We start from the raw sequence: 11416 nt of genomic DNA, 5'->3' as shown, positions 1-11416 counted from the left end.
TCCATTGCCCCTGTGTGGGAAGTTGAACACAACAGTTCATTGCAGCCCTACCATTATCACTTCATATTGCCGAAAACAAATAGTAGGTTTTGATTTACATAATGGGGAGGATCACAGCAATATGCTATGCTGTTTTTGATTCTACCGGTATCACGGAAAATGAAGGTTACGCTCAACGTTAGCTTGTTACTTCCGTTCTTAACGATTTGACGCTCGGGCCACGTGGAGTGATACATTTACCGTGTAACATTTTTTAACTATGACCTTCATTTTATCGCTTTGGTATTCACAACGACATCAGCTTTGTTTACCGTCGCGACAGTGAAAACATTGAGCTGACTACCACGTTTCTCGTCGCTACAAGGTGAGTAGGCGCAATATGAGTCTGGCCTCTTCTGCGGCTTGATACGGAAGGCGCGAATGAATTAGTACAATTGTTTCAGTTAATTGTAGCAATCAATTGTTTGGGAGTATAATCGTGTGAATTGGTTTTCTTCATTGTCGGTCTTGCCGTTAGGTCATGCGACAGACAAAGCCGCTCTTGTTCGCCTGGTTTCTGGGATTTATAAAGGGGCCCCGTTTTGTAGTGTTGCTAGAATACTGTTGCCTGCTACTGTCAAATGGGTTGTTTAGTGAAATTAGATAATTGTACTTAATATGCTGAAGGGAAATATACATCACATTCCCCGACATCTTTAGGCTGAGTACAAGTAACGTTACTCAAGTTTGCTCGTAATGCAAATGCCAACGGAGGGATGCTGTAATTCACAGAAGTCTACGTCTAATTCTAAACTGTATTTTCAATTAACTAGATGTATTTAATTCTATTGAAATTGCATATCTGTTTAAGAATGGCGCGGCAGGTGTATTACAGCATGCTCTCAACATTCAGCCAGTCAGCCTTTACAAACGGAGTCTTTCACATCATGCGCCATGACGGAGTGCTTGGAAATCGTCACCAAAGGACACGCAGATTTGAAAATTCATAATGGAAATTTCAGTAAATCGCTATGCGACATGCTTGCTTTCTGGACACCACATGGCCAAGACTGACGCCGTCGAGAATTACTCGTAATCCCTGATAAGAGATTCAGTGATAAACTGCGCGGCCTTTAGGCTATCTCTTCTGGAAATTCTGGGTGATCGATCAGACGGGTTTATTTTGTGTACTGGTGTCTGCCATATGATTTGGAAGTGAAAATCAACAGTTCCACTGAGAAGGGCTCTTTCATTATTTGTTACTTTTATTTATTGTATTTTTCTTAACCGCATTGTTGCTTAAGAGCTTGTGAGTAAGCATTTCACTGTAAGGTCTACTACAACTGTTGTATTTGGCGCATGTGACATATACAATTGGATTTGATAGGCTATATTTACATCTAGGTTCTTAAAATGTTTCCCTTCATAGCCTAAGTAAATAAATCCTAATCTTTCTGTTTTGGTTATGACAGTAAAAACTAGGCCAGTTGGTGTTCAGACACACTGATAAATCTGGAAGTGGAGCAGCGCCCTATCTAGTTTACACGCTTGTGTGTGTGTGAGTGAGATGGAGAGAAGAAAGAGCAAGAGAGTATGTGTGTTGCCCATGAAAGTAATTTCACAATTACACAGTGCTATGACACATCTATGGCTTGGGAAAACTGGTAAAGATCTCTTTGTAGTCCTGCTGTTCAAGCGAGCCCATGTCCCCATTAAATGCCGCTTTAATCTGATGGACAGCAATTCTGTATGCAAGACGGCCCATTCGCAGTCATGGAATTAAAAACCTAAAATGATTGTCATTTATCCTACTGTACCGTTAATAGGCTACTGTCTGTGTGGACTAGTCTGCTAGTGTGACTTCTAGTCTAGAGGAACAGCAAGGTGCTGAATTGGTGCCTGGGGGCTAGTTTAAGGCAGTGACAGAGCGTTCCCAGAAACAGCCCAGAATCAGCGCTACAAACACTTTACTTACTAATTCACGAGACAAAGGGTGTCCTGTTCATGAGGATCCTGAGTGCTGTGCTTCCCTCATCACAGAGCAGCAGCATATTTACAACACCACTCTGGTGGTTCTGGGCCCTGTTTCTCAAAAGCTTCTTAAAGGAAAACTCTACCCCCCAAAAATATTTTGGTATTTGTTTAATTAGTCCATTGTTGATATAGTCCCAAAATGTTTTGCATGTTAGCAATCAGGTTTTCAAGATGTATAGCTTAAAAAATACAGAAATACAGCTTCTCTATTCGCTGTAGAAAATTGTAGAGGAATAATGTTGGGAAACAAGAATCTCAACCTACAGTGGTCAAATGATTTGGCATAAATAGAAGCAGGCACCAACAGCTTGAGGAAAAGTCTAAAACACAAATGTCAAAGCTTAATTACAATATTAGTGGGAATATGTCCATTCAAAACAAGAGCAAGGAATATAATTGGATAAATTAGAAAAAAGATTAGAGATGCAGCCAGATCTGTTTCTAAAATCAATATGGACAGCGGCCAGTGCTGAAAGTTGAGTCGGCACATTTTACTAACAAGAGGGCTTTGTTGGAGCACTAAGAAATAAGAGGTATGCTTACCTGTTTGACCGACGCAATTATATTTATCCATATATTTGTCGGTATAGCTATTTCCTTCAATACTGTCACCATGCACTCCTTAAATAGGCCACCTACCCCCTTTCTGCGTCGGCCTGAGCAGGTGTGGTATTAGGCCAATATACCACAGCTAAGGGCTGGTCTTGTGCAAGACGCAATGCGGAGTGTGGACCACAGCCCTTAGCCGTGGTATATTGGCGATCTATCACAAAACCCTGAGGTGCCTTACTGCTATTTTAAACTGGTTACGAACGTAATTAGAAGAATAAAAATAACAGTTTTGTCAAACCCGTGGTATGTGGTCTGATATCCTCTACGGGATTGGTGACCCTATACCGGGATGGTTGATGCTAATGTGCGCTAATGTGACTGGAGTGACGTTGTAACTCACAGCAAACTTTCCAGGACATAGACATGTCTTATATGGGCAGAAAGCTTAAATTCTTCTTAATCTAACCTCGCTGTCCAATTTACAGTAGCTGTTACAGTGAAAAAATACCATGCTGTTGTTTGAGGAGAGTGCACAACATCAAACTTATCACTTCAACTGGTTTGATACATTCACCTCTGAAGGTAAATAATGTACTTACATTCAGTAATCTTGCTCTGATATGTCATCCTGAGGCTACCAGAGATAAAATGTAGCATAGTTTTGTTTGATAAAATCCATTTTTATATTCAAATTGGGAACTGGGTTTCTAAAGTCTGAACCCCTGCGGTTTCTGGCTCCACACCCACCCCGCCCGGCCATCAAGATGTGTGGAAGTTAGTGTATAAGCTAATGATCCATCATGTGTGACATTCCTGGGAGTGGGTAAACTTCCATTTTGTATTATCATATCATTTTTGTATGTTCTCTATAGTTATGTACTTAAATGTATCAATTGACCAATTCGGCACATTTGGACAGACTTGATTAAACATTTTGTGCAGTATTGCAATGCTTCACTGGATCAGTCTGAAACTTTGCACATACACAGCTGCCATCTAGTGGCCAAAATCTAAATTGTGCCTAAACTCCAATATTATATTATGGCTTTTCTCTTGCGTTTTCAAAGATGAAAACACAAACCAAAAAACATGCATTCTTTTAAGATGTAATGTGTTATATTCTCCTACATTTAATTTCACATTTCCACAAACAAAGTGTTTCCTTTCAAATGATATCAAGAATATGCATATCCTTGCTTCAGGTCCTGAGCTACAGGCAGTTAGATTTGGGTATGTTATTTTAGGTGCAAATTTAAAAAAGGGTACGATCCTTTAAGAGGATATACCACGGCTGTCAGCCAATCAGTATTCAGAGCTCAAACCAACCGGTTTATAATGTAAATTCAATCACCCCGTTCACCACCATCATCATTCAAAAATGTGTGGATACACTGCTAAACCAAGAGAACCAGGAGTTCTTCAAGTTAAGTGAAATTATGTTGTTGCTCGCCAGTTTGCTCTGAAGAAGAAACAACGATACAATGTAGCCTAACATCGCTTGCAAACTGCAAAGATGTGAGATTTGTTTCACTATAGAAGCACTGGTCATCTAACATTTTTATTCCAGGTTGCTTCGAAGTATTTAAGGGCATATCGGATGATCTCCTCTTCCCATAACAGTCACGTTTAGGTTTGCTATAAGATTGAAATCGGAAAGTAATATACCCATGAAAAAACTATGAAATATCTCCACAATACCGTTTGACGTATATACAGTGCCTTCTGAAATTATTCAGACTCCTTGACTTTTTCCACATTTTGTTAAGTTACAGCCGTATTCTAAAATGGGTTAAATTAAGCTGTCCAGTGACACCACAAGTGGGCATTTGATTTGCGAACTCATCACGTGAGCTTAATGCGCTAAAGAAACAACGCAAACCAAACATGTGCACTGAATTAAAGGGCAACTAGATTTTTCCCAGAACTCAAAAGTCATCCCGATGTGGTTTAAGCATGGTTGTGAACACAGGAAATCAAATGTTGTTTTTCTATTATAAAGGTGTGAAAACCAGAAAAAATGGGGAAATCAGAAACCTGGAAAAACAAAACCGAGAAAATTGAATTTTGGGGGGGGGGGGAATGAATTAGAATAAAAATGTATTTTAAAAGGCCTTCCAGTCTTTTTTGCTGTACATGACTGCACTTTAGAGTGTGTGTCATCCTGCAGCACAGCATTTTGGGGAAAGTTGAGGACCGGTCCAATATTTGCTATGCACCCAAGAGGGAAGAGATTGGGTCATCCTAGAAATGTTTTAAAGGAATATAATATATACAACACAGCTGACACTTTTATCCAAAGCGACTTAGTCATGCGCGCATACATTTTTACGTATGGGTGGTCCCGGGAATAGAACCCATTATCTTGGCGTTGCAATGCTCTACCAAGATGCATGACAAGGTTGTAAATACTTTGAAGCCTTAATTTAATGATTTATAAAGCCTTTATTAAGCTGTGCTTATGTCACCCTTTATAAAACACAGGTTTATGTCATATTTGATATAGTGGGTTTCAACAAAGAAACCACTGATTTGCTCATGGCAAAATGCTATAAATTGGAAGGGAAACAGAAGAAGGGGGGGAAAACCAGATGAAAAGCAAGGAAATCAGTAAAAAATAAGCTAAAAACCTACTTGGCTTGTGAGACGTATTATTTTGATATAGTGTGAAAACATTAGTAGACCCTTATTGCTATGTTATTAGCTTTTATCGTACTGTTCAAGTGTTGAACTTGAAAGTGCGATGGGGGAAAATGCTGAGAAGAACATTGTCCAAGCCTCATCTTATAGCTAAAAGTCCTGTATTTTTTTAAAGAACGCATATCATAAGGTTATATAACCTTCAAGTACCAGTCCTTACTTACCCATTCTTTGCATTAAGTCATAATGCATTTATAATCCCTAACATCACCTGGCATGTGATTGTGTGCTGATAAATCAGCTAGATAGCTGGCTGATTCTGCGTTTTTCATTTTCCTCCCAAAACCTGTTTGACAGCAGCCAATGCCAAGTTATGTGAATGTGGGAGTAACATTTTGGTGTTCTTTTTGACAGATTCCATTAAAAGTTCCCAAGGTCTGTTATCACACGACTACTGGCCACAGTGAAACCTTCCCCTAGTGTGACCTCGCCTGTCTATGACCTTCTGTGATTTGTCTTGAAAAAAATGACAAGTAGCCTGAAACACTGAAAGGACAACTTTACTGAAATGACTCTTTCATGCCACAGAATCAGGTTGCCCTGTTCTGTTTTTTTTCTTCTTCAGAGCCCTCGGTATATAGGTGTTTTCTAATGTCTCTTTCAGGAATTGTAATATTAGTCTGTAATAAACTTTTTTTTTTTACATATTCCCCAACCCATCAATTCTTAGCCTCTAGTCTGCGAAAATAAGTACACAAGAATCCTCAGTCTCCAAGTTTCTGCTTAATCAGCTGATTAAATTGTCATGGGGGAGTGATTTGTGTACGTGCTATTCTCTTGATCGTCTAAAGCTCCCCTTCTCTCTGGGTGATGAGGTTGAGCAGGTCTCTCTCTCATTCCTTCGTAAGGTAGCGTTGTCCATGGTTTACCCAGTTTCATCAGTTCTGCTTGACTGCTTGTTGTGTAGTTAGTTATGTTGAAATGACTTTGACCAGACAGATTCACAGCATGGCCGAGCTATAGGCCTACCTCCGGTCTATCCCTAGAGGACTGGGTGATCTCGGTCTCCGAGGCCGAGGTGAGTAAGGTCTTGAATCAGGTCAACACTCACAAGGCTGCGGGGCCGGACGGTATTCCAGGGCGCTTTCTCAGAGCATGCGCAGATCAGTTGGCAGGCGTATTCACTGCAATTTCACATGTAATCCCCACATTTTAAGATGGCTACCATCATTCCTGTTCCCAAGAACTCTAAGGCTTCATGCCACAATGACTACCCTCCTGTTGTACTCACATCTGTAATCATGAAGTGCTTTGAAAGACTGGTTATGGCACACATCAACTCCATCATCCCAGACACCCTAGACCCACCCACCTAGATAAGAGGAATACCAATGTAAGAGTCCTGTTCATTGACTACAGCTAAGCGTTCAACAGCATTGTCCTCTCCGAGCCTGTCACAGAGCTTGTCACCAAGTTTAGGACTGGGTGACTGAACCTTTTTTATACATTTACATTTAAGTCATTTAGCAGACGCTCTTATCCAGAGCGACTTACAAATTGGTGCATTCACCTTATGATATCCAGTGGAACAACCACTTTACAATAGTGCATCTAAATCTTTTAGGGGGGTTAGAAGGATTACTTTATCCTATCCTAGGTATTCCTTAAAGAGGTGGGGTTTCAGGTGTCTCCGGAAGGTGGTGATTGACTCCGCTGTCCTGGCGTCGTGAGGGAGCTTATTCCACCATTGGGGTGCCAGAGCAGCGAACAGTTTTAACTGGGCTGAGCGGGAACTGTGCTTCCTCAGAGGTAGGGGGGCCAGCAGGCCAGAGGTGGATGAACGCAGTGCCCTTGTTTGGGTGTAGGGCCTGATCAGAGCCTGAAGGTATGGAGGTGCCGTTCCCTTCACAGCTCCGTAGGCAATCACCATGGTCTTGTAGCGGATGCGAGCTTCAACTGGAAGCCAGTGGAGAGAGCGGAGGAGCGGGGTGACGTGAGAGAACTTGGGAAGGTTGAACACCAGACGGGCTGCGGCGTTCTGGATGAGTTGTAGGGGTTTAATGGCTAAGGCAGGGAGCCCAGCCAACAGCGAGTTGCAGTAATCCAGACGGGAGATGACAAGTGCCTGGATTAGGACCTGCGCCGCTTCCTGTGTGAGGCAGGGTCGTACTCTGCGAATGTTGTAGAGCATGAACCTACAGGATCGGATCACCGCCTTGATGTTAGTGGAGAACGACAGGGTGTTGTCCAGGATCACGCCAAGGTTCTTAGCACTCTGGGAGGAGGACACAAGGGAGTTGTCAACCGTGATGGCGAGATCATGGAACGGGAGTCCTTCCCCGGGAGGAAGAGCAGCTCCGTCTTGCCGAGGTTCAGCTTGAGGTGGTGATCCATCATCCACACTGATATGTCTGACAGACATGCAGAGATGCGATTCGCCGCCTGGTTATCAGAAGGGGGAAAGGAGAAGATTAATTGTGTGTCGTCTGCATAGCAATGATAGGAGAGACCATGTGAGGATATGACAGAGCCAAGTGACTTGGTATATAGCGAGAATAGGAGAGGGCCTAGAACAGAGCCCTGGGGGACACCAGTGGTGAGAGCGCATGGTGCGGAGCCTTGGAAAATAATACATCATCATGCTACTTCCCTAGCAACACGGCAAACAAAATAAATAATACATCATCATGCCACTTCCCTAGCAACACAGCAAAACAAAATAAATAATACATCATCATGCTACTTCCCTAGCAACACGGCAAAACAAAATAAATAATACATCATCATGCCACTTCCCTAGCAACACGGCAAAATAAAATAAATAATACATTATTTATGTCACTGTACTTGTGCACGTGACATTAAAAACTTAACTACTACAGTGCCTGGTGGAAGTCTACACACCCCTTGCATATGGAACGCCGTTTTGGTCTTTACGTGTCAAATAACACTATTTGACGCGTTAAATAAACTGGTTGACCAATCAGGACCTGAATATGACGTCACATAGTAATTTAACACATTCATACATTTTTTTCATAGTGTAATCGATGTGTAATAACTATCGCTCGTATTTCATATGCACAGCGATTCACCGATACGTATGCCATGATGCTGGTAAAGTTTTGTCTCGTGCACCTGGCGCTGCCGCAGAAGCGCAGACATTTCCCCAAGCTCTGGACAGTGCTGGTCATAAAAAAAAGCTAGCTAGCTGATGGATACAAACCAATGTTCTAACCTTATCATAGCAAAACGACATCTAGTTCAGTAGCTACATCTAAAATACCTCTAATTTATAAGACTGTTCTTATTTGATTGATGGTGGGCGGATCCACCTATGTGAAGCTAGCCACAATAGGGATTAGCCACAGTAGTGGACTTTGCGATTTGCCTTCAAAATAAAAGGCTGTCATTGACAGTGATGCAAATGAATACAAATAGTGGAATTATGCCATAATTGAATATATCATGCTAAACGAGGTTGGAATGTCATAGAAATTCAACAAAAGACAATTTGTTAATTTGACAAATCTATTGTAATCACACTGGATATATTAGATTTTAGAATTGCATTGGGGGTGTACTTATTTCATTGTACAGCCTTACCTATAGACTATAGATTGTGGATCAATGACATGGGGTATCAGTCTACTCAGTGACACCCAGACAACATTAGTGTTGTAGCTGTTATTGCGGGACTCTGAAACCACTGAATTAAGCCACATTTATTGTACCAGTCAACCTACTATGTGTATTGAACACTATTCCAGAGGAAAAACAATACTGTGTGGATGTTTTGGAGTCTGAGAACTCTGAACTCTGAGGAAGACATTGGGGGGGGGGGGGGGGGGGGGGGGGGGGGGGGGAGCACTTGGGTACTGAGTAGACTGATACCCCATTTCGGTCAAGCAGCCTCCGGTCAAGCAGCCTCTCTAGTCAGAGGAAGCTAGCTGGCTGCTTATAACATAAGCTTTGGACAACAAATGCTAGCTAGTTATTTACATGAACTGAAGTTAAACAAAAGTGGTTACCTAGCTAATACTTACTCACATGGATTCCTAAATCATTGCTAAGAATATTGAAAATTACTGCAGTTTTTACTGGTCATTGTTTTCAGGCTGGTTGCATTGGTGCTAGCTAGGTACCAAGCTAAAGCTAGCTAGCTTCCGCAGAAGTTGCTAATAACGTCTGTATCAAAGATATTTGCAAACATTTTTGATCCTGATCATATTTCAAATGCTCACACAGACGTTTTCCCATTTCGTTGAACAAATAATGCCTTATTACCAACGCCGTATTGTAAACGCATCGTTCGTGGTTGGTGTGTGCTTGTTTGCAAATGTATTTTTTGTTAAAAGTTTGTTAAAAGAAATGAAAAGCTTATTTGATACAGTTCAAATAACACTATTTGACGCATCGTTTTTGACACGCAAAGACCCAAACAGCGTTCCATACTTGCAGTCTTCACATTTTGCTGCCTTTAAATTAAATTGGGTCAATTCTTTTTTTTTTTCTACAAATCTGCACAACGTACTCCACATATTCAAATTGAGTGAAAGTTAGAGAACATTTTCTAAATTAAAAATAAATTGAAAAAAATGATTGATTGCAGATGTTTTTACACCCCAGAGTAAATAGTTAGTGGATTACCTTTGGCAGACATTACAGCTGTGAATAATATTCTACCAATTTTGCACAACTCTTATGGCAACATTCAGTGCCTTCGGAAAGTATTCATACCCCTTCACTTATTCTACATTTGTTGTGTTGCAACCTGAATTCCATATGGACACATTTTTCCTCACTTATCTACACACAATACCCCCCAAAGCGAAAACATGTTCTTAGAAATTGTTGCTAATTTAATGAAAATGAAATATCTAATTTATATAAATATTCACACCCCTGAGTCAATATATGTTAGAATCACTTTTGGCAGCGATTACAGCTGTGTCTTTCTGGGTAAGTCTAAGAGCTTTGCACACCTGGATTGTTTAATATTTGCACATGATTATTTCAACAATTCTTCAAACTATGTCAAGTTGGTTGTTGATCATTGCTAGACAGCCATTTTCAATTCTTGCCATAGATTTTCAAGAAGTTTTCAGTCAACTGTAACTTAGGCCACTCTGGAACATTCAATGTCGTCTTGGTAAGCAACTCCAGTGCATGTTTGGCCTTGTGTTTTAGGTTATTGTCATGCAGAAAGGTGAATTTGTCACCCAGTGTCTGTTGGAAAGCAGACTGAACCAGGGTTTCCTCTAGGATTTAGCCTATTCTTAGCTCTGTTCCGTTTATTTTTGTCCTAAATAAACTCCATAGTCCTTTCCGATGCCAGTGATGTGTTGGATTTGCCCCAAACATGACGCTTTGTATTCAGGACATAGAGTACATTTCTTTGCCACCTTTTTTGCTTTACTTTAGTGCCTTATTGCAAACAGGATGCATGATTTGGAAAATGTGTATTCTGTACAGGCTTCCTTCTTTTCACTCTGTCATTTAGGTTAGTATTGTGGAGTAACTACAATGTTGTTGTTCCATCCTCAGTTTTCTCCTATCCTTGCCATTAAACTCTAACTGTTTGAAAGTCACCATTGGCCTTATGGTGAAATCCCTGAGCGGTTTTCTTCCTCTCCGGCAACTGAGTCAGGAAGGATCATCTATGAACATTTGAACATCTTGGCCATGTTCTGTTATAATCTCCACCCGGCACAGCCAGAAGAGGACTGGCCACCTCTCATAGCCTGGTTCCTCTCTAGGTTTCTTCCCAGGTTCTGGCCTTTCTAGGGAGTTTTTCCTATCCACGGTGCTTCTACACCTGCATTGCTTGCTGTTTGGGGTTTTAGGCTGGGTTTCTGTACAGCACTTTGTGACATCAGCTGATGTAAGAATGGCTTTATAAATACATTTGATTAATTGATGCCTGTATCCTTGTAGTGACTGGGTGTATTAATACACCATCCAAAGTGTAATAATTTCACCATGTTCAATGCGATAGTCAATGTCTGCTTTTTTTTTTACCCATCTACCAATAGGTGCCCTTTCTTGCGGGCGTTGGAAAACCTCCCTGATCTTTGTGGTTGAAACTGTGTTTGAGATTGAGTGCTTGACTGAGTGACCTTACAGTGTTGTTGAAAAGTATTTGCCCCCTTTATAATTTTCTCTACTTTTGAGTATTTTTTTTATACTGAATTATCAGATCTTCAACCAAAAC

At 41.0% G+C, this 11416-nt stretch overlaps 1 protein-coding gene across 2 annotated transcripts in view; it reads left to right on the top strand.

Moving 5' to 3' along the window:
* LOC106577545 (equilibrative nucleoside transporter 2) overlaps positions 1–11416 on the top strand; it is a 36425-nt gene continuing 25009 nt past the window's right edge. For both annotated transcript variants that reach the window (XM_014155660.3, XM_082965094.1), the window contains exon 1: positions 1–364. The gene's annotated coding sequence lies outside the window, so the exon portion shown is untranslated. The remainder of the gene's footprint in view (positions 365–11416) is intronic.

This window comes from Salmo salar, chromosome 18, assembly GCF_965601325.2.
Source record: "Salmo salar chromosome 18, fSalSal1, whole genome shotgun sequence".
NCBI classification, from domain to species: Eukaryota; Metazoa; Chordata; class Actinopteri; order Salmoniformes; family Salmonidae; genus Salmo; species Salmo salar.
The sequence above is the reverse complement of the archived record's forward strand: the minus strand, read 5'-3'. Positions and strand labels throughout refer to the sequence as shown.